The sequence below is a fragment of the Cavia porcellus genome, unplaced genomic scaffold, assembly GCF_034190915.1.
Source record: "Cavia porcellus strain 051 isolate PalLab524CR breed Dunkin Hartley unplaced genomic scaffold, mCavPor4.1 scaffold_23, whole genome shotgun sequence".
In the NCBI taxonomy this organism is placed as follows: Eukaryota; Metazoa; Chordata; class Mammalia; order Rodentia; family Caviidae; genus Cavia; species Cavia porcellus.
This window is the reverse complement of record NW_026947506.1, coordinates 26,187,089-26,209,895: the sequence shown is the minus strand read 5'-3', so window position 1 is coordinate 26,209,895 and position 22,807 is coordinate 26,187,089.

Here is a 22,807-nt window from a genome sequence, read left to right as displayed (position 1 = left end):
TAAAGATAGAAGAGACTTGAGTTTAAGCAGTGATGGGAAGGATCTATCTGGGAAGAACAGGTTGAATGTGGAAGAGAGAAGAAAGGATGTTTGGTAGTGAACCAACACTGTGATAACGGGAACATGGGAACCTCAAGGCACAGAAGGAGTGGACCAGATAGAGACAACCAACTTTTGGTGATGGGAAGATTAGGTAGGTCTGGTATTAGGAAGTTGAAGGAGTTCTCTGATGGCTTCATAATTATCAGGAGAATAAGAAAAGGATTCATGGGGTTGGGGATTTAGTTCAGCAGCATAAGCACCTGCCTTGCAAGCAGGTGGTCGTGAGTTCGATCCCCGGTACCAATGATTAAAAAAAAAAGAGAGAAAAGTATTCAGCCTCTAGGTGAGGGGAAGTCTTTACAGCATGGGGAAGCATGTTTCAAAGTAGGTATGGTTGACAGTAGAAGAGCGAGTTGCTCAGATAAATGTAATTATTTGGCTGGGAATTGTTGAAGGTCTATTTGAGACTTGTACATTGATATTTTTTGAGATAACACTTATACATCTTTATGGGATATATTACCACAATTGGTCAATGTATACAGTATGCAATGCTCAATCTCTTCAAACATTAATCATTTTTATGTGTTGGGAATTTCATACTCTTTTAATCACTTTGAAATACAAATTATTTTAACACTGTACTACTGTGCAAAAAGAAAAATAAATAATTTCTGCATCTTTTTGGTTATTGTATAGAACTTCATTCTGTTCTCTCTCTGCCCTGCCCTTCTGGATCCTACTGATTACTACTATTTCATTGTTTCATGAGATTCTGAATTCCTGCAAATGGATGAGACTGTGGAAGACCACCACACTGCTCTCTCTGGAAAAACAAAGCTTTTGCCACAACCCATAGAGGTGACGCTATTGAAACAAATATTCCTGGCGGCAAAGGTGCCAGCCATGCATTCGTGAAAACTATCTGTGCATTGCCAATTGGAGGACTCTGTGCCTTTGTATGACTACAAAGTTTCTTTCCCTATGCACTCTGCTGCAACCCTACCCACTTCCCTGATTGCCACCAATAAAAGCCATGAGCTTTTGGAGACAGGCCTTGTTCCACAGAGAACCTTAGGACATCCCAGAGGTCCTCAACTCCATAACTTTTTCTCTTTGTCTTTCTTTTGCACTTGTGTACCATATCGCCTGGTGGGTTGGCCTGAGGTCCTCCATGGGGGTTTTGATATGAGACCATGTGACATTTTTCTTTCCATATTGTAAAATTCTTTTAATTCCTTGGTTAAAGTTATTCCTAAATATTCGAGGACTGGATTTACAGCTATTGTGAATGGGACTGCGCTCTTTATTTTTCAAGTATGTTCACCACTATTCATATATTAAAATGGTGTTTTGTTATATGTCATTTTTTTTATATCCTTCAGCTTTACTGGGTTCACTTTCTAATTTCTAATTTCATTGTTTAACAGTTTTTTGATGGAGTATTTAAGCTTCTCTCTATATAAAATTGCATCTTCAGTAAACATGAATAATTTAACTTGCTTTCCAATTTGAATGTCTTATTTCTTCTTTTGCTAAATTGTCTTTGCTAAGACTTCCAGTCCTGTATTATATAAGAAGGATAAAAGTGGCAGGCTTTATCTTGTTCCTGATCTTAGAGGAAATGCTTTCAGTTTTTTCTTCACTCAGCATATTGGTCATGAATTTTTATAAAAAGCTTTTAGTACTTTCAGAGATGTTTGTTCCATATGTAACTTGTTGAGAATTTTCATCAGGAAAGGAGCTTAATCTTATCAGGCTTTTCTACATTTATTGAAATGATAATATGGTTTCTATATTTCATTTTATTGATGAGTTGAGTTGTATCTTGTTTATTGATTTCTTTCTATATGTTGAAAATATCCTTGTATCCCTGAGATGAGCTCCACTTGATTGTGATTTTTTTGATATTCTGTTAAATTTGGTTTGCTGGTATTTTACTGAGAATGTTTGTAACTATGTTTATCGGGGATGTGGAGCTGTAGTTTTCATTTTGTCTTCATTGTTGTAGTTGTCGTTGTCACTGTCATTAGCTGTTTCTTTGTCTGGTTTTGGTATCAGGATAATGCTAATCTCATCAAAAGAGTTTGTTAGATTCTCATTTCCATGGTTTTGAAATTTTAAGAATTGGAAATAGTTCTCTAAATGTTTTATAGACTTCATCAAGATAGCCATCTGTGCTTGTACTTTTTTTTATATGTGAGATTTTTAATTACTGCTTTGAGATCATTACTTATTTTGGTCAGTATAGGTCTTCTATTTCATCTTGATTCAACTTTGTTAAATTGTATATTTGAGTTCAAGAATTTATTCATTCATTCTTTTTAGGTTTTCCTGGTTTTTGGCATGTGTCTAAATGGCATCACATGACTATGATCCTTTGTACACAGCTGTAGTGTCTGTTATGACAGCTCTCTCATGCCTGATTTTACTCATTTGGGTTTTCTCTTTTTTTCCTTATTTAAAAAGTTTTGCCAACATTTTTTAGTTTTTCCAATTTTGTCGGTCCTTTCAAAAGAAAACTTCGCTTTTTAAATTATTTATGCATTTGTTTATTTTAGTTTTTATTTTATTTCTGCTCTGCACTTTTTATTAATTTTGACTGTGCTATTTTATGTCCTTTAAGTGTATTATTAGGTTAATAATTTAAGATCTATTTGTTCAGTGTATAAATTGATTTTTATATAATTCCCTCACAGTACTGATTTAGCTGTATCCACAGATTTTAATATGTTATATCGTAGTCAGTTTTAGACATTATTTAATTTTCTGTTTAATTGCTTCAACTACCCATTGGTCATTTAGGAGCATGTAATTCAATTCCCATGTATTTGTCTACTTTCCCTTGTTCTTGTCAATTTGTAGTTTTATTCCTTTGTAATCTGATTAGGCACAAAATATGATCTCAGTTTTATTAAAGTTGTTGAGACTTGATTTGAGTCTGACATATGATCTATCCTGGAGAATGTTCCATGTGCCAATGAGAATGTTATGATTGATACATTGCAACAACTTGAGAAGTTTAGAAGTTTAACTGAGTGATTCAGCAGGGTGCCAGGGTTTTTACATCATAAATATCCTCATCCTGCTCAAGAGGAGGGAAAGGCGATTTTGTGAATGCTACCTCAGCCTGGGGGAGTAGATGGCCTGTGTAAAATATAAGGGAGGATAAGAAGCTTTCTTTTTTCCTCCTTTTGCTCTGGCTGCCTTTGCTGGCTGCTTTCTTGAAGTGTTGCCCTAGTGCCTGCCTTGGAGCCAGCTGATTATGGACTGAAACTTCCACAAACTGTAAGCCAAATAAACCTTTCCTTCATTTTGGGTGTCAAGTATTTTGGCTCAGCAATGCGAAAAAAGTAATTGAGATGGAGAAGAATGTGTATTTTGCTGCTGTTGGAATAAATGTTGTGTTCATCTGCTGTATAGTGTGGTTCAGGGGATGTTTCTTTGAGTTTTCTATCTGAATGATCTATTAAGGAAAGTGGTGTGTTGAAGTCCTCCACTATTTTTGTATTTTAACCTATCACTCACTACCTGTATATATAATATTTGCTTTATATATTTGAGTGGTCCCATATTGGGTGCATATATAATTGTATATGTTCTTGCTGGATTGAACCTTTTTTCAATATAAAATGGCCTTTGTTTCTTTTTATAATTTTTAGTTTTATGTCTGATTTATCTGAGTATAGCTTGCTTTTGTTTTGCATTTGTATGGTATAGTTTTCTTTTTTTTCAGTTCTTCACAATTGGAAAATAACTATATCATGCAAATGCAAAAACAAAGTCTGTATGTATAATGCAAAACAAGTCCATGTGTATAATTATAAGTGAAGTTTCTTGTAGACAGCATCTATATTTATAGATTCAGCCAGTCTATGTCTTTGGATTGGTAAATTTAAACTACTTATATGCAAGGGATATACTTCTTGTCATCTTATAAAGTATATTCTCCTATTTTTGTATACTTTTTTTTTTCATTTCTACATCTACTATTTTTGTGATTCAGTAGTTTTCTCACTAGGGTTTTGGGGCAAATATCAGAGTTAAAAGTAAAAATTCAGAGTTAAAGCAAAAATGAGGATTCAAAATTAAAATGAAGTGAGAATTCAGAATTAAAATGTTTATTTGTTTGGTACCAGGGATTGAACTCATGACCTCATACTTGCCAGGAAGGCACTTAAGCTGTTGAGGTAAATCCCTGGCCCTAAAATGAAAGTTAGTACAACAGAATTAAAATGAAAATAAATGTGTCAGCCAAACCTGTTGAAATCCCCAGGGGAATCTGGGAACACTTCTCTTAGGAACTATGTGTTTATTAGGAAAAGGCAGGTTAAACCTACAGTGTCAAAATACTTCCTGGAGTTACTGATTTCGACTATTTGAGGGAAATTCACATTCTGATCCAGTTGCATGATGTTTGGGTTTTTGAACAAAGAGATTATATAACGGAATTAATTCTTTTACTTGTTGTCAAGGCTGAAGCCACTAATTGAGAAAGATCCAGGGGAATAAGGCATCTGGTGGTACCACCCATTGAGAGGTATTCCTCACTAGAAAACAACAGGAAATAATGGGTGGTCCTGATTTGTGTCAGTATTTTGTTCATCAGGCTTCAGATCCTGTACTGTTGAGATTAAGGAAAAATATTTTCAGGGATTGATACATGCCACAGGGAATCATGGGCAGTCCCAACCTGTGTCAGTATGTGGTTAATTAGGCTTTGGATCCTGTTGGAAAAAATTTCCTTAATCCTATACAGTGGACTCTCAAGTTATAAGCAGTCTGACATATGAACAACCTGGGTTATGATCAGAATTTTAGTTTTAACTTACAACCAAAGTCTTGAGTTATGACCCAAATGTTGGCTGCTTGTGCTTCTTGATAGTCTCAGATACAGATTTAACACTTTAAAGAGTTCTGAAGGAATATTACAATGTCCTTTCCTATAGGGAGTTAATTGAGAAGTGTGAGCCAGTCTCTCTAAGCACACTGAGATCTGCCTGTATATAGGAGAGAAACATTGGAGGCTGTGTAGAGTAGCCTGAGCCTTCAACTGACAACCAGCCTTCAGAAATGAATTGACTTCATAAGTCAGGCATCTTCCATATAACTGATTATGTGGATGATGTATTGCTTGCTTTCAATTTTGGCAGCAGTTTGCCCTTATTTTTGCAGAAACTGAATCTGCTTTGATGCAGCATAAGTTATGCATAGCCCAAAGAAAATTCAAACTATTTATCCCTGTGGTTATTTGGGTACCCTGATGGTGTGAGGGCAGGAGTTTGCTTGTATTATTGTAGGAAGTAAATGGACAGTGTGGTACTGTCTACAAGTGTGTAACCATGGAGAAGTTCTCCCACTGACGTATCTCTGGAGGAATTTAACTCTGCTTTCTTCACCAGTTAGAGCCTTCTCCTAGATGGAAACTGAAGAAAACTAGCCAGGAGGCAGAAAAACTTGTCCATCATCAGGCTTGCCTTTATCTGTTGAGCACCTTTGGATGGGTCCTCTAGGGGTGTCTCTGACTGCCAGTCACAAATATTCCTTTTTGCCAGAAGTGGAGACAGACATTCTTCACCCTTTACCCCCTCATAGCAGTTAGTGGTACTGCCTTAGAGGAGACAGCTTGGTGGGTATACATAGTCAAACAGGACCGTGTTCTTTTTTTAAATTTTATTTAAGGAGAAAAAGAATAAAAAAAAAACAGAAAAAGGGTAAAAGTTATATACAATTTCAAAACAGTAGGAAACTAGTTGATAGATTACATATTGTCGTCTTAGGAACAGTTGTTCAAGTTGCAAAATTAAAGTATATGAAGTAGACATTCAAACAGTGAGACTGCAAACAGTTCTGTTCAATGATCCAACAAAAACTTAGTAATATGGTTATCTACCTTAAATGCTTAAATATATATGCAGTTATATCCTTTAGAGCACTTTATTTTCCTCTCTTTTTTACAATGACAATTACACATTTTGGGTTTTATTACTCCCACAGCTCTTATTACTTTTTTTTGAAGAGAATAAAACCAAATGTGACATAACAAAACAGAATCAGTTAAATCAAAAGGATGGACATAGTACATAATATAAAAACAGAATACAAGGTGACCAACAGTGGTTACCATAATGCCTCTTGCTATCTTAAAAAAGAATTGCCTATATCATCAGTTATAATAAAATTGAACAAACAGTAAAGAACAAAACCTATAAAATCAAAACATTGGAGACATTACAGGATGTCAAAAGAAGATAATAGTCAAACCAAAATGGGCATCATAGTGAATCTTATTGTCTTCACAGTTGTTGCCTATACTCTCAAACTTGGATAGAATAAAATCAGTCAAAACAAGATGGTAAGAACAATACAGGGTTTCAAATCAAGTTAATAGGAAATCAAAGTGGATTACTATATCTTGCTATTTTTTTATTTTTCCCTTAATTAAAAAGATATAATAAAAAAGGAGACTGAGATAAAAGAGGACATAGGGGCTGGGGATTTAGCTCAGCAGCATAAGCACCTGCCTTGCAAGCAGGCAGTCGTGAGTTCGTTCCCTGGTACCAATAAAAATGAAAAAGACCAAAATAAATAAATAAATAAATAAATAAATAAAAGAGGACATAAAACAGCACAGATCAGAACATAACCATTTAAGCAAAATAGTGTTTCACCACAAGATATCCCAACATAAAATTGTTACCATAGTGTCTCTTTCCTTGAAATCCTTGAGTATAGCTTCATATATTGTAGCATCAAACATATCAAGACAATGTAAAACCATTCAAGAGAATGACAGTATTACAGGGTATTTAGAACCAACTAACAGAAAATGAACAATGGTTTCTGTATTATCTCCTTGTCTATAAAAGTTTTTATTTATATTATCACATATAATAAAATCCAATAAGATACAACATGTTAAGACCCATGGAGACAGAAGAACAAAAGCTTGATGGGACTTCAAAACAAGATTCTATTAAATCAGCACTAGCTATTATGATGTCTTGTTTTCTCCAAAATAGCTGTTCCTACCATCTAACCTTCTCTGCCTTGTTTCTGGTGAGCTCTTTTTCTGTCATTAGTTGTCAGTTCGTCTTCTTCATTTCACTTTCTGCTTCATTCATTGTGGCCTCTCTGTCACTGTTTCTGGAATCTTGGTATTTTTCTTTTTTTAGAATGTCCTGCAGTATTCTCTGTAGAGTTGAATTGGTGGTTGCAAATTCCCCTAGTTCTTCTTTATCCTGGAAGAACCTTGTTTCTCCATCAATTTCTAGGGGCAGTTGTGCAGGATATATCAATCTTGGCTGGAGGTTATTATCTTTCAAAGCTTCAATTATTTTCCCCCCACGCTCTTTGTGATTTGATGGTTTGTGCCGAGAAGTCTGCTGTAATTCTGATGGGTGCTCCCTTGTAAGTGGTCTGTTTCGTCTCTGATGGCTTTTAATATTCTGTTCTTATGTTGGATTTCTGGAATTTTGATTATTATATGCCTGGGTGTTGCTCTGTTTGGGTTGTAGGTGGCTGGGGTCCTGTATGCCTCATACATCTGAGTATCTTTACCTTTTGCTAAATTAGGGAAATGCTCCTGGATTATTTCTATGAATAGCTTTTGTAGTTCATTTGTTTGTGTCCTTACTTCTTTTATATTCTTAATTCTTAAGTTATAAATCCTCTTATCATCTTCAAGCCTTTGTATTATTGCTGTTTGTTTTCTTGTTATTTTTAAGAAGTTTTTCATTTCATGCTCCCACATTACAAATCTGTCCTCCAGTTCAGATAATTTATCCTTAGTTTCTTTCAAGTTGTTATGCCAGCTTTTGATAGAGTTTTTCATTTCCTGATAATCTCTTTGAACCTGCTTCATGTATTCTATGTTTTCTCTATTTTCTCCATCAAACAATTCTCCCCTTTTTTTTCTGTTCTTCCATTCCACTGTCTGTTTTTCCTTGGGCGGTACTTAGCATTTCTCTAACTGTTCTACTTACATCTTGCTTTAGGTTGTTAAATATTTCACTTTTGAACTCATCTATGAGGCTCTGGAGATATTGCTTTACGTCTATTGGTGCTGTGTCTGATATTGCATGTTTTCTGTCCTCATTCTCCTTTGTATTTACCTTTCCTGGATCAGTGTTCTCAGCATTGGGGGCCGAGGACCCTTTCTTCTTGCTCCCTCTTCCCATATTGTTTGTTCCTTCCATACAAGCGTATATAGGAGGCCCAGTTTCTTTCTTTCTTTGTTGGTTACAGTTTGTTTGAATTGTGCCAGCTGTGTTCCTGCTCACTGCAGTGTACTAAGGAGACACAGAGCTGGGCAGCCTGTGCTGGGCCCGCCCCTCCAGGTCAGTCAACCTACTGAAGGCTTCACTGCTAGGGTGCACCACCAGGTGCTGGGACCTGGTTTGTGCTAGCCTAGTGGGTCTTAGTCCGCGGCTTCCCCCAGGTTAGGTGCTCCCCACCAATCCTGCTTGAGAGGGGAATATGTGACTAAAGTCACTGCAGCACCCTGTTCCGGCTAGTCTGTCTGGTCCCAGAATGTCCTCTGTTGGAGCCTCCTTATCTATAGAAGGGTCCCTATTCCTCTCACTCACTGAAGGTCGATGCAGGGCTCCCTGCCAGTCCTGCTCTCAACTCCATTCACCAATTCCGTTCACCAATTCCCACCGTCAGAGATTTTGGCTTTCTATCCTTGCTGTGCTGATTCAGAGGCAGCTGCGGCAGCAGGAAATTCAAATCACAGCTTCCAGAGGCGCGGGTTCCAGCTTCAGCACTGAGATTTTATCTGTTCTGGTAATAGCACCAGGATTGCATTTCCAGTTGGTTTCTCTCAGCTTAGTTCATTCCTGGGTCAGCAGGGTATATCTCCCCTTGCTTAGGACTCCTCACACCACACCATTCCTAGATTCTAAGCTGGCTAACTCAGAGAGCCTCCATAGCTACTGTTATCTATCCGCCATGTTCTCCAGGAAGTCTCAGGACTGTGCTCTTGAAGGAGTCAGTACAGATACATTACAACTGTGAATGGTGGCCTCATTAAAGGTCAGACTTCAAGACAAAAGACAGAATAACTACACCTACATACATCCCCTAAGAATGAAAAACTGTGATTGATATTCAACTGATGCTATTACAAAAACAAAAGGTATGAGATGTGGGAGACCAGATGTGATGGTTTGGTTCAGTGGCACCCAAGCCTCATTCAATGAAAATTGAGACTTCATTTCCTCTTTGTGCACAAAGGAGAAAGGCAGGTTACATATGTGATGGTGGTTTCTAGGGAAAAGTCAACATAACTGAGGTCCAGTTGTTTACTTGGACAGATGCAGATCAAAATATCAGCTCCTATCCAGATAGACTACAAACTAGAATGTGAAGAAGTGCTGTATGGATCATGTGGGCTTATTACCACACTTTCTGTCTGAATTAATCTACGTACACATAGACAGGGCTTGCTCTACCATGTATGTTAGTCAGCTTTACGGCACTGTTACAAAACACCTGAGATAAACATCTTCTAAGGAGGAAAGGTTTATTTTGGCTTATGGTTTCAGAGGTTTCAGTCCATGGTTGCTTGGCCCTGATGTGCAAGATCTGTGACAGCACAGGACTTCATGTACTGTTCATCTCACTGTGGCCTTGGGTCCCCATAGCCCTTTTGGGGGAAAGCACATCCCACAGTGACTTAACTTATGTCTAGTGGGCCCCACCTCCTAAAGGTTCTTTCAAGTAGCACCATGGAATGGAGGCTTACCTGTCAAGACATGGGCCTTTGGAATATAATCAAGATCCAAATTATAGCACCACGGTTCCTGAAAGAGTGGCAGAAAGAGGAGAGGGAGGGTAGAAAGGGAAGTCAATAAGTAATTTTCCTCTTCCAAAGTCTTCATCAAACATAGCACTCAATCTGGTGATCAGTAGAGAGCAAAAGAGAGCATTGGGGTGAAGAAAAGCCTACTATTATTCACTGGAAAAAAGTTGAAATAGATACCCCCAATATACCTTTTTTTTTTTTTTTTTTTTTGGTCTTTTTCCTTTTTTATCGGTACCGGGGATCGAACTCACAACTGCCTGCTTGCAAGGCAGGCGCTTATGCCACTGAACTAAATCCCCAGCCCCACCAAATTATTTTTATATGTTCATCTCATTCTTCTCCCAAGGTTCCTAGAAGCCCAAAGATGCTTGTGTTTATTTTTGTAATTTCTTGCCTGGTATTAAGCTCAATAAATATTTGTTAAAAGAATGCTTAATCCTGATATTTAATGCTTTAAAACTTAAAGATAGACAGTGATAGCTCAAATTTCTGAATTGAAAGGCTGCTAGTAGCTTCTAATTTCCAGCAGTCTCTGACATAATTACACGTTTATTCTTGTGTTTGGACATTGTCTACAAGTGTTATTCACTGTGGAATTTTCTTTCTCAAATAGCTGAGTCTTGCAGCTATTTATAGTTGTTTTCTTAATTTAAATGCAAACAGGACAGAAGCCAGCATCCCCTGTCCTGCCGCTGTATACACATGCTTTAGAATGATTACTAAATATTTGCTGGCTTCTATAAAAAGAAAATGACCTTTTGAGGCATTACATCTCTAGAGGGATTGGAGCCAGATGAGAAGCATATAATCTTTATTAATCTTTATTCTTTCTTCACATAGGTGAGGGGTTGGCAGGTGAAACCTGAAAACTAGGCTGAATGCTAGAGGGAAACTTATCAGGCTCCTTTGGTCTTAACTGTTCTTAGGCTAAACTGTGGCATGATCTGCAATCAGGACAGGTGAGGAGAGGCTGAAACAGATGTTGGGTGGATTAGGGAATGAAGGGAGAGAACAAAGGCTTTGAAACCAGAGATCCTTGGGTTGGAACATGGGCAAGTCCCATGCGTCTTAGAATACAGTTTCTTCATCTAGGGTGGGGAGTTGGTGACGCTGCCTTTCCAGAGTCTTCTATACTTATGAATGAGGCCGCTGTGGCACCTGAGTGGCAGATATCAGCCACTGTCATTGGTGCACCAGGCCTACAGCACCCTATTGTTGCAGAACAGCCACCCTGATTCTGTCAACTCTTGAGGAGACAAGACAGGAGTTTTCTGAGCAATTGTATTTTTTCAGAAACTCCTTCAGAGGCATTGCCCATATGTTCTATGATTGGGTTTTTTTCTTTTGTGAAAATATAAACACACATTTGGGTATTTTTTTTTAACCATCTCACCGTTGCAATACTGTTTACCTTTTTCACGTGAAGGCAAACTGTGAGCTTCAGTGCTCATCTGGTTCACTTGGCAGAGAGGACGATGACATTTATGCCACTGAAGAGTGGCTGACATTTAAGTCTTAGCAGAAACTGTTGGAGTACTTCCATGTTAATCTTGGAAAATTGACTTAAAACCAATTCATTCTCTTTAACCCATTGAAAGACATCAATAATTAATGGTGAAAGAGACCCCAGGAGAGCAGAGGTGTGAAAAGCAGTCTCCAGGGTGTTCCGGGGAGACCCCATCCTGCTGTTCCCACCGTTCTGTAATCTCTGCCTCTCCAGTTTGATTGGACCTTCAGCACAAGTGATGGAATCCATATTAAAGGAACATGGCGTCCATTTGGGATGGGTGTTTCCTCCTGCCTTCCCTCTCATCTGCTCCCTCAGAAGGAAACTGCTTACCATGTTGTCAGTCGCCCTTTACAAAGGCCTATGTGGCAAGACAGAGAGGAAGGGCTATTGGTGACAAGTCTGTGAGAAACTCAGGCTCTTGGCCTGAGGGACTAAACTGACCCAAAGCCATGTGAGTAAGCTGAAAACAGTAACTCTTACAGCCAGTGTTTGGAGGAGACTGAGATCCCGGTCAACAGCCTGCCTGCAGCAGCCTCAACAAGAAATCTGAGTCAGGGTCAACCAACTAAGCAGGACCTAGATTTCCAACCGATAGAAACTGTGACATCGCAAATGCTTTTTTGTTTCTAGCATTTGGGAGGCTAAGGCAGGAGGATTACTGGGAGTTTGAGGTCAGCCTGGGCTACATGGAGAGATCAAAGCCAGATTGAGCTACATAGTGAGATTCTATCTCAAAAAACAAAAAACAAAACAAAAAGAGCTTTGTTATATTAGGTTGATAAATTGGGTTGGTAATTTGTTACACATTGGTAAATAACTAATAGAGATAGAGAAGATTAAAGAGAGTTATCAAAAACAGCTTTTTTTCTTTTTATTTTATGTCTTCCATATCATACGAATTTTATACATGTATTACATTTATTCTTTAAATAACTCTCAACAGGTGTTATTTAGGCTGCTAGATTATGGTAATACTGCAAACTGGCTCATTCAACACAAATTCCAACAGCTTCTATTTCTTATATAAAGGAGCTAGAAAAAAAGAAAAACAGAAAACTTAAATCCTCTATTTCTCGGATTATCTTGCAACTGGAAACTTATATGTGACCTACTTTTTACCAAGCAGGCATACTGACTGGGCAAAACTTAAAAGAGTGAAGTCAGCAATTTGGATGGTGGCACGCTCTGGAAAATCTACAGGTGGAGATATCTGCTGTTCTCCAGTAGCTGTGGTAGAGATTCTGTGGTCTAAGTGTGGATAAGATACCAGTTCTCAGCATCAAAAGTGCCAGATGATGGGGTGAGGTTGCTGTGGAGTTTCCATGGGAACAGCTCTGTAGAGTAACTGTGGAAGTTATTATTCAGGGTCACTGTTCCTGGATGGTTGAGGAACATCCACAATAAGAATTTAACTTAGTTGAGGCTTCTTATCAGTCCTATCTGATAACTTCCAAAAAAGTTAAATTATATTTAACTTTCCTTTTGGTGTTGTTAAGCCTTGAAAGATTATGGAAGGCTTTGTTTTGGGTATTAACTTTGATGTGGCATCTTTTAATGTCCCTCAGGATCACAATTGAGGCAGGACCAAGGAGTCAGAAGTGTTTATGCACCTGGGTTACAGACCCAAGTTCTGCAAGTGGCCTGAACCTTGACTCGCTGAGCTGTTTTCCACCAGGTTGTCAATAAATTTATGAGTAATAAATTAAGACAAATTGCCTGATTGCCTACTTCAGTCCTACTCAATCAATCACCCAAAGAGCCAGACCTAGGAAGGCTACTTCCCAAGGTCCATAAAACTTAGAAGAACTATCTACCAGGGAACCCACAGTAGAGGCCAAGCATGGATAGTTTGATGTTACTACCTAAAGAAGACAGAAAAAATAAAACAAATAATTACTTAAAATATGTTCAGAAAGAAGTTTCTCTAAAAGGAAGACAGGCAGTTATCAAGTCAAAAAGAAATTTTATAATGGGTAGTGTATCAATCATCTTTCCCTCCCTGACATTATACCTGAGATAGAACAGTTTAAAGGAGAAAAGGTTTATTCAGGCTCGCGGTTTCAGAGGTTTTAGTCCCTAATCAGCTTGCTCCATTATTTCTGGGCCTCTGGTCAGGAAGAAACCTCTGGCAGAGAAAGTGTGCCAGAGAAGTATGGCTCCCATTAGGGGAAGAAGAAGAAAGGGAGGAGAACAAAAAGAGACAGAACGTGCTGGTGGGCTTCCCTTCTCCCACATTTGCTCCATCCTATCAGATGGCGCCACCTAGATAAAATGGCTGAAGAATGTATCTCCTCCGAGCAAAGGCCCTGGGTGGGTCTTCTCCCCTGTTTGCTAATCCACAAAGCGGTCCCTGGAAACATCCTCATAGACATATTCAGAAGTATGCTTTACTGATTTCCAATCAAGTTGACAATATTTACTCTCATCAGTAGCTAATGCCACACTAGGGGAGCTGGCCCCCTAGGCTGTCTTGGAAAATCCCCCAAATGCCCTACAAGGATGAAAGTATCCTGTTAAATTTGCAGAATTATAAAGTTAAAGACATATGTATTTGTTCTAAATACATATGTATTTGTTCAGCTTAAAAACTACCACGTATGTTGGTACACACCTATAACCCAAGAACTCTAGGAAGCTGAGGCAGGAGGATTACAAACAAAACACACTGATGGATTAGCATTAAATGTTTGACTTATTTTTGTACCAGTAATCAAACTTAGGACCTTGCGCTCGCTAGCCAGGCACTGTGCCACTGAGCTATGTCCCTGGCAAATATCCAGCTTTCAGTGTAACGCTCCTCAAGTGTGGTCGGTAGACTGCCAGCTTCAGCATCCTGTGGGACCTTGTTAGAATGCCAAACCTTGGAACCCTACCCCCAAGTATTTCAGTTCTCTGAAGGTAGGACCCAGATACTGGTGTTGAATAAGCTTTTGGGGCAGTTGGGAGGCAGGTTAAAATTTTTAGAAACATTGCTTCAAACCTTTGTGAAATACATACTCCTGAATTCTACACAAAACAGAGTTTCTATTTGCGTGTGAAGGTAACAGATAACCATCTCTTATCTGTGCAAACTCAGGAAATAGACTCCTGAGTATTGAAAGGTGAGGTACTGAACAAAGAAATTCAGTTTCACAGATGATGTAAGGGCGAAGATAAACAGGGACAATGGAGTACTCAGGGATTAACTGTAACCAGTCCTTGGGTTGCCAGGACCAGGGAGCAGGTTGCTCAGGGCTGCCTGATTCTGGAACCCCAGCAGACCGGTGCATTGGAGTTACTGCTTGAGTCTTGGGAGCTGAGACTCATGGGAGAAGTGGAAAATCCCGGATTTGCCCTTCTCCCATCCTTCCAGTTTCTCTGTAGATCTGCCTCTTGGCCAAACTGCTAGGTGTGCATTGCTCCCCAACCCCTGTAGAGAAGAGACCCCATGCACAGAAGGAATCTTTCTCTATGTTCAGTATTGTGAAGCTAGAAAGCAAAACAGAATTTGAGAGTCAACAAAATAAGTTTACTTACTGGCTAGAGGTTGGAAAGTTAGCCATGAAAATCAACTTCCCAACCCACTGGGTGAGGGAGCTTATAGATACAGGGCAAAAGTAGGATGGAGGAAGGAGACACTAATAAAGAGGTGGAGTGTTCGTGTCTTTTCCTGGAGTAGGCAGAGATGTCCTGTCACCCTCTCTGTGATGTGATACTTCCTGCCAGCGCTGTGGGTAGGTGTATCACTTAGTATAGAAATATGTTAAAGACATGGAGGGGCAAGAGACCACCTTAGAAAACTCTGTATAAGCAACTATGGCTGTTTATTCACTCCCATGAGAGCGGGCTGAGCTTGGAGAGCAGAATCAGCAGGAAAAGAGGGTAGAACAAAGGATTTAAAGGGCAGAGAAGAGTTTGCTGTCTTGAGGAATTTGTGGGCAGAGACGGTAAGTGCTTTCAAATGGGTGGGTCAGATATGATTGTGGACGTGATGGGTGGTGCAGATGGTCATGACTCTTTTGTTCTTCTATGGTTTTCTGCGAGGCCTGTAGGACTGGAAGTTTGCTGAGGCATTCAGTTGAGCCATCTTGGATTTGACTGCTTTTGGCCAATATATCTGAAGAGGGACCTCTGGCAGGCATCCTGTCTTCAGAGATATACAGGTTTATGTAGAGCATCAGTTAGGGCATGTTACAGTACACTGGGTTAAAAACAAAAATCATTGCTGAAAATCAGTCGACTCAAAACCTGGGGAATATGGCCAGCAGAAGCAGTGCCCTCTGAGCAAAGTCTTCACCCAGCCTGCTGAACAGAATAAATCAAAATAAGTAACAAACTGAGAAGTGGCAGGAAAAGACTGGCAGAGGGACATCTTCACAGACCTGGGATGCAGTTGTATGGGCCTTCTGTGTAAAAGGGCCCCAGATAATATCATTGTCTACCACGGTCATTTGAAAATTCATTATAATCCTTGAACAAATATCCAACGTTTTCACTTTGCAATGAGCCCCATAAATTATGTACACAACCACAACTGGCAGTAGTCATTAAATTACTTAAACAGAATAAGTATGTTCACAAGATAGGATATAGACATTACACTCACTTATGGAAGTTACAGAATGTAAAAATAACAATAAATGACAGTGAGGAGAAGAGGAATAAAATAACATCAAAGAAAACAGGGGATGAGACAGGGCATGGCTTAGGCTGGCTGGGAAAAGAGGCCTGGTGGGCTTTCAGGAGCCAACTCAGACTGCCTCTCCAGACCCCATGTGTAGAATTCTCATGGGTACCCATGAGATGTGGATGACATATAGGCCACAGACACCATGAGGACCCTGCCATTGTGTTTGTCTGTCTCTGTCTCTGTCTCTTTCTCTCTTTTAGTACTAGGCATTGAACTCACAACCTTGCACTTGCCAGGTAGGTGTTTATACAGCTGGGCTAACTCCCTGGGCTCCATTGTGTCTCTTACATGGAGGCCTACCCTGTGTCTTTCAGATCAGGATGAACTACTTTTATTTTTGTTTTTCCCTTTTCCTCTCTTGTTCACTCTACAGAGCCAGTTTTTCCCTCATCCCCTGTCATGGTTTATGTTTGTGTCCCCCAGGCCTCATGAGTTTGCATTGTTCATTTGTGATGGTTCATTGTATAGTGCTTGGATTGATGGTGTCAGTGCTCCACCCACATAGGGGTGGAGCCAGGATGTGATGTAATGGCAGGAAGAAGGTGTGTCTCTCTCTCTCTTTGCTGGTTTGAGTTTGCTGTTTGCTGCTGCCATGAACTGCAGCCCAGCCATGCCTGCCTGTCTTGGAGACAACTGAGTGTGGACTGAAACCTCCAAAAACTGTAAGAAATAAACCTTTCCTTTCCCAACTTTGGGCTTCAGGTATTTTGTCTCAGCGACGAGCATAAAGTGACTAAGACATCCCCATTTCTAAATAAACTTTGGCACCATATTTGGCTTCTCTTGTTCAGTTCTTTGAGTTGAAAAAGACCTGGAACATGTTTAATTACCATTTCTAAAAGGAACTCTCTGGTAACAAGGACATAGTAAAGCAGATCACAAAAAAGCACAGTCACATGAAATGAGTGGAACCGTCAATGGTAACAGCACACAGAAATGGTTTTTACTAATGTGCTTCGTCATAAAATGGAGCTCAGTGAATTCATGGCTGTGATGCTGTGAAATACACATTTGTCCTTCCTGTATATAACTCCTTAAGTCCCTTCAAGCTTCAAAGTATATGCTGATGAGCTGATTGGTGGCTGGGGTTCCCTAGGTAGCTGCAGGATGGGGGACAGGCTCCAGAAAGCAGGATGAGAGGGCTAAGATTTCCAGCTCCCCTCTCAGCATCCCAGTAGGGGAGAGGGGCTGAAGATGGAACTGATTGCCAATGGCCAGTGATGTAACTGTTCATGCCTATGTGAGGAAGCCTCCATAAACACTCAAAAGAACAAAATTTGAAGAGCTTCTGGATGGCAGAACCATGGGGAGGTTCACTGGGGAAAGCAGGGGAGATGATTAATGATATAGTCAATCATGTCCATGGAAGGAAGCCTCTATAGACACTCAAAAAAGGATGGAGTTGGGAGAGCTGATTGGCAGGTGGCACTGTAGTGAGGGTGTGGTGGTGTAAAGCCCGCCCGCATCCCTTGACCTGGGTATTCCTTCTTCATCTGGATTATTTATCTTCTTTGTAAAATGCTTTAGAATTTTTTTTGAGACAGGGTCTCACTATTCAGGCTGCCCTTGAACTCCTGGCAGTCCTCCTGCCTCAGCCTTCAGAGTGCTGGAATTACAGACATGTACCACTGCACCCAGCTATGCTCCATGATAAACCACTAAACATGAGTGTGTCCTGTGATCTGTGAGCCATCCCAGCAAATTAGTAGAACCAGAGGACGGAGTGGGAGAGACCCAATTTAGAGCTGGTGGGTCAAAAACACGGTTAAAACAACCTGGGGCTTGTGATTGGCATCTAAGGTAGGGGGACTGAGTCCTCAACTTTGGGATCTGACACTATCTCCAGGCCGGAAGTATCAGAGTTGACTTGATTTGAGGTGCACCAAGTCATGTTTTCTGCAGAAATAATTGCTTGCTTGCTTACTGGTAGAAAAACAGAACTTCCCATGCTTCTCAAAATCCAGGAAGTCTTCCATGGTGATTATAGTTAGGCAAAAGTATAGACAAAACTCAGCTTATTTCTTCCTTGTATTAACTGTGTCTGTAAGAGATACAACTGAAATTGAAGGCATATAATTATTTACTGTCTATGAGAGTCCAAAAATATATAAAATCAAACTTCTAAATTAAAAAAAAAGGAACATGCCAACAGACAAGGATATGAGTTGCAAGATAGTATCCAATTGAAACCAAGCAAAAAACATTGACCTTACCTGTCAGTGTATATGGACAAAGTTCCTGAGAACTTCCTAATTCCCTTAAAGATGGGTATCAAAATATGTAATTCTTTTTTATTATACTGCATGTTGTTGAAAATGTTTCTAAAAATACACAAAAGCTGAAAAGATCTTTTAAGTTACAAAGGAAGCTCCATCCTAAGAGAGCAAATGTAGGCCGAGCTTCTCATCAGATGCTGCCCCAATCTGTGTCACCCATGGCAACCACCACAAAGCCACAGGGGACCACTCGGTGGCTGGTCAGAGGCAAGACTATGGTGTAAGCGTAAAATAACACCAGCTTACTACGGCTTAGCATTGCACAATAATTTATTTTATTTTTATTTATTTTTTTATTTTAAAGAGAAAACAATTAAAAACAGCAAAAGCAAAATGACAGCAACAACCCCCCAAAACAATGACAATACAGGATTTCAAAACAAGATGATAGCAATTTTTTAAAACAACAATGGTTGCTATATTGCATATTGTCATCCTCAAAGCAACTGATCAGGCTACCAGATACAGGCATGCAAGTTTGATCAAACAATAAAATTTCCCACGACAATTTAAATTGCCATATTTATATTTATTGTATGTTGATACAATTTGGTTAGCTGACAGTGATGGATTATTGCTACGTGTTAGCGTGCACAGGTTGGGGATTGGGGAATCCTTGGTGCATGCAGAAAGCAAAGACAGGAAACATTTTGGGGCTTATAGCACCGGAAGAAGAAAACTGATAATGTGTCCTCGCCATGTTGAACTGCCACCATGAGGATGTGGCAGATTTATGTAGCTGAAAGTCTATCAGTTACTATATCATCTGAATATTATCTGAATATTAATGTCATTCAATCCTGATTCTTTTATAAAAATGACTGAAATGGAAATATGAATGGGTTGGCCCTAGAGATAAGAATTATTCTCGCAATGAAGATGGAATTCATTAGACATACTCAGAGCAGCAAGTCTTCAGCCACAGTCAGACATGATGAAAGTAACGCAAAGTTAAAGAAACCTCAGAACTAAGCCGGGTGTAGCACCAGTACTTTGGGAGGCTGTGGCAGGAGGCTCCCAAGTCTGAACTCTACTTAGTGACTTAGCAAGACCCTGTCTGAAAATAGAAAGTAGAAAGGCCTGGAGATGTGGTCAGCGTAAAGCACATGGCTTCAATCCCCAGGACCACAAATTCAAGATGAATAAAAAATTACATCATAAAATGAAAGTGGTCCACCTTGCATTACTGTTATGGTTTGCATCTTGTGGCTTTTTACATTTCTGTCTTTACCTAGGATCAAGTCCTTTCAAAGGATATGATTTTTTTCTTCCTATAATTTTAGCATTTATAACACACTTTAATATCTGCTAGGGAAAGTTCTCCCTTGTTACTTTGTTTTCAGGCATTTCTTAAGTTTATTTTTATAAATTAATTTTAGAATGGTTTTATCCAGTATACCATCAGTATTGGGGGATTTGGGCTGGAATCGTGTTGGTTAAACAGATGAATATGGAAAGAAGGAAGTGCTATCTTTGTAATTCCACCCAGAGATGCCCTCTCTAGTTACTCAGTTATTTAGGTATATCCATGGGTTATTTTCTTTACAATGAACTTTTGAATTTCTGTTTAATTTTGTTTCGAGTTGTCCCATGCCTTAGGTTTTTCTCATTTCTTCTTTCTTGGAACTTGGTTGCAAAGTTTTGAGTTAATCATACTCTCCATTTTTACAGTCTGATTACTCACATTTTTACTTGATCTGGTCATTAGTTGCTTATCACTGGGGGTATATACTGTCAGCTTACCTATTGCTAGATAAATTGCCTGACAAACACAATTTAAAGGAGGAGAGATTTAATTTGGCTCATGTTTTCAGAAGGTTCAGTCCATGATCAGCTGGCTCTAAGGTAGAAACATCATGGTGAAAACAGGGGAGAGCTGCTGAGTTCATAGCATCCAGGAAGCAGAGCAGGGAAATAGCACCAGAAGCCCAGGTTACATCTCCAGCAGTATTCTTTATTAAGATTCTAGGCATTTCTTAATCTAATGAAGTTGGCATTTCAGGATTAAAGGCCATAGGGCATCCTCATCTGACTTGGCAGTGCCCTCTAGACTACCTATGTGAGTCCTGGTCATCCTGATGGCTCACTCTGCAATGTGACCTTAGCTGTTCTGTATAATTCAGTGATGAATCCCATGGAGACTGAGGATTCCTTTCTGTATGGGTCTCTTTGCTCCAGTAACTCAGCTCCTCAGTCCTTCTCTGCCAGGTGTTCTTGTTGTCCCCAATCTGGTAAGCCTGTGCCAACCTCCAGTCCACTCTAGGACTCTGTTGAGTCTCTATAGCAACATCCTGAGAGCAGAAAGCTGTGGATGGGGTCCAGTTCACCTACGTGGATTTTCTTCCTCTCCCTCCTCCAAACCATGTTGTTTTCTAATGATGAGGCATAGAGTGTCTTCACTTTTCAATTTTTATAGTTGAGTGAATTAGATGTCAGCCGCTCTGTCATGGCAAAGACAAGCTCGCCCAGAGCTTTGCTTTGCTCTTTTCTTTTCAGAAATTTTCATTTCTAAAAGTTAACCATAGGGTATCATTTCAGTGAGTCACAATTATGATCACATTTTATTGGGTAGGAAACGGAAATGAAGGAAACAAACTTCTCTAATGCATGAGCACAAAATATGATTGAGATTGCATGACCAGGCAGATAGTTTTAAGGATATGACTTCTAAGGAATATTTCCTAAATGAAAACTGAGCATATGAAGTGAGTCTTACCCCTCCTTTCTCTTTATAAAATATGTTGATTCCAGAGGTAACAAGCTAGAAAGGGTCAAGATAGTGAAATTCAAGATAAAATAAAGCACACAGTTTTTCACAGAACACACGAGAAATGTACCTTAGGGCCAATTGTGGCAGCTAATATTGGATTACCAGCTGCCTTCCTTTTTATAGAACATTTTGGCTGACCTAGGGACACTGACAGAAGCCTTGTTTGTGTTCCCAGGGTATAGGTAGGGTGGAGATGTTTAAATGAGGTCCTGTGGGGAGGACAGAGAGGGATTAGAAAGGATTTTCCTGCTGAGCGGATGGAGTGGCCATGTGTGACCCCCAGAGGGGTTAGCTCTAGCAAATTTTCTTGATAATTAACATTATAAACTAATTAGAAGACCTGGGGAGAAAAATTAGAGAAGCCATTCCCCATCTTACCAGCATGGTGAGCTCTGTATGGGCTGCAATCTGTCAACAGAATACAAAAAGTAAGACAGATTGCACCTTCCATGTCCAGCGTGGGTTCCTGGCTAGTTTTGCATGCAAATGTGTGAATGTGAATGGGAGCACCCTGGTCCTAAATCCAGTCATCTCCTGGTGCATTGGATTGTCAGGCTATGCCTTTTAAAAACTGTCTTCAGAAAAATGAGGCTTTCCATGTGGGGAACTATCCAAAACCAGAGATTCAGTTACTGGTGAGTGACAGGTTTACCTTAGATGGAGATCCAAGAAAAAAAATCAAACAGATAAAAATAACTAATTTTAAAAGGAAAACAAGCTAGGCATAGTGGAGCACACCTGTAATCCTCATACTTGGGAGCCTGTGGGAGGAGGTTTGCCATGAGTTGCAGGCCAGTCAGGGTTATGTGAGTTTAAGGTCAGTCTGCACTACATGGTGAGACGCTGTATCAGAACAAACCAGAAGTAAATAAATAAATAGGAGGAGCACAAATCAAAGAAAATTTTCTGTAAATCTAGAAACAGAGAGGCAGTAACTTTTTTTTAAGTGCCAGGGATTGAACCCAGGACCTTACACTGAGCTGTATCCTTCAGCTCTTATTTTTTTCATTTTGAAATGGGTCTTGTAAGCTTCTCAGGTCAGGGTTGAACTTGCAATCTTCCTGTCTCAGTTTTCCAGAGTACTGGGATTACAGGAATATGCCACTATATGCCTGACTAAATGGCATTTATATGTTATGTTGCAACCATAAGTATTAAAGAAGGATTATTTACCACCATCCACAGAAAATGGGAAGCTCTTTATTTCTGCCCTCATACAGAATTGTACCCTATACAGAATTGTATTCCCCATTTGCCATGTTTAAGGAACAACTGGCTTAGGAACTTCCAAGCCCTGACCTCAAGGAAGCACATGAGCTATCCAGCCTTCTTCATGTTCTGTAAAAAAAAAAAATCTGCCCATTCAGAATTAAAAATGCCCCATTGGTCTAAATATAGAACTTCCCCTTTGGGTGTAGTAACAGTGAGAGAAACCCAGAGATGAAGGAAGAGAGGAATGGAAAGGGCTGTGACACAGGACCTAGGAGACGCTCAGCCAGTCCAAGTCTGATACTTGTAAGCCAGGTGGAGAAAATCAAATCACTTTTTCAGCACCCATTTTCATCCTTGTAAAGTTAAAGTTGATATGGTACAGGTACCCTTATTATTGAACCATTTGGACTTTCAATGTATTAGTAAGCTTTTTTTTTCCTCCTAAAGAGAGAGGAAAGTTTGTAGTATTTTTCACTTGTCCTACTATAGAATTCCATGTTTTCTGAGCTTGTTGGGTGTT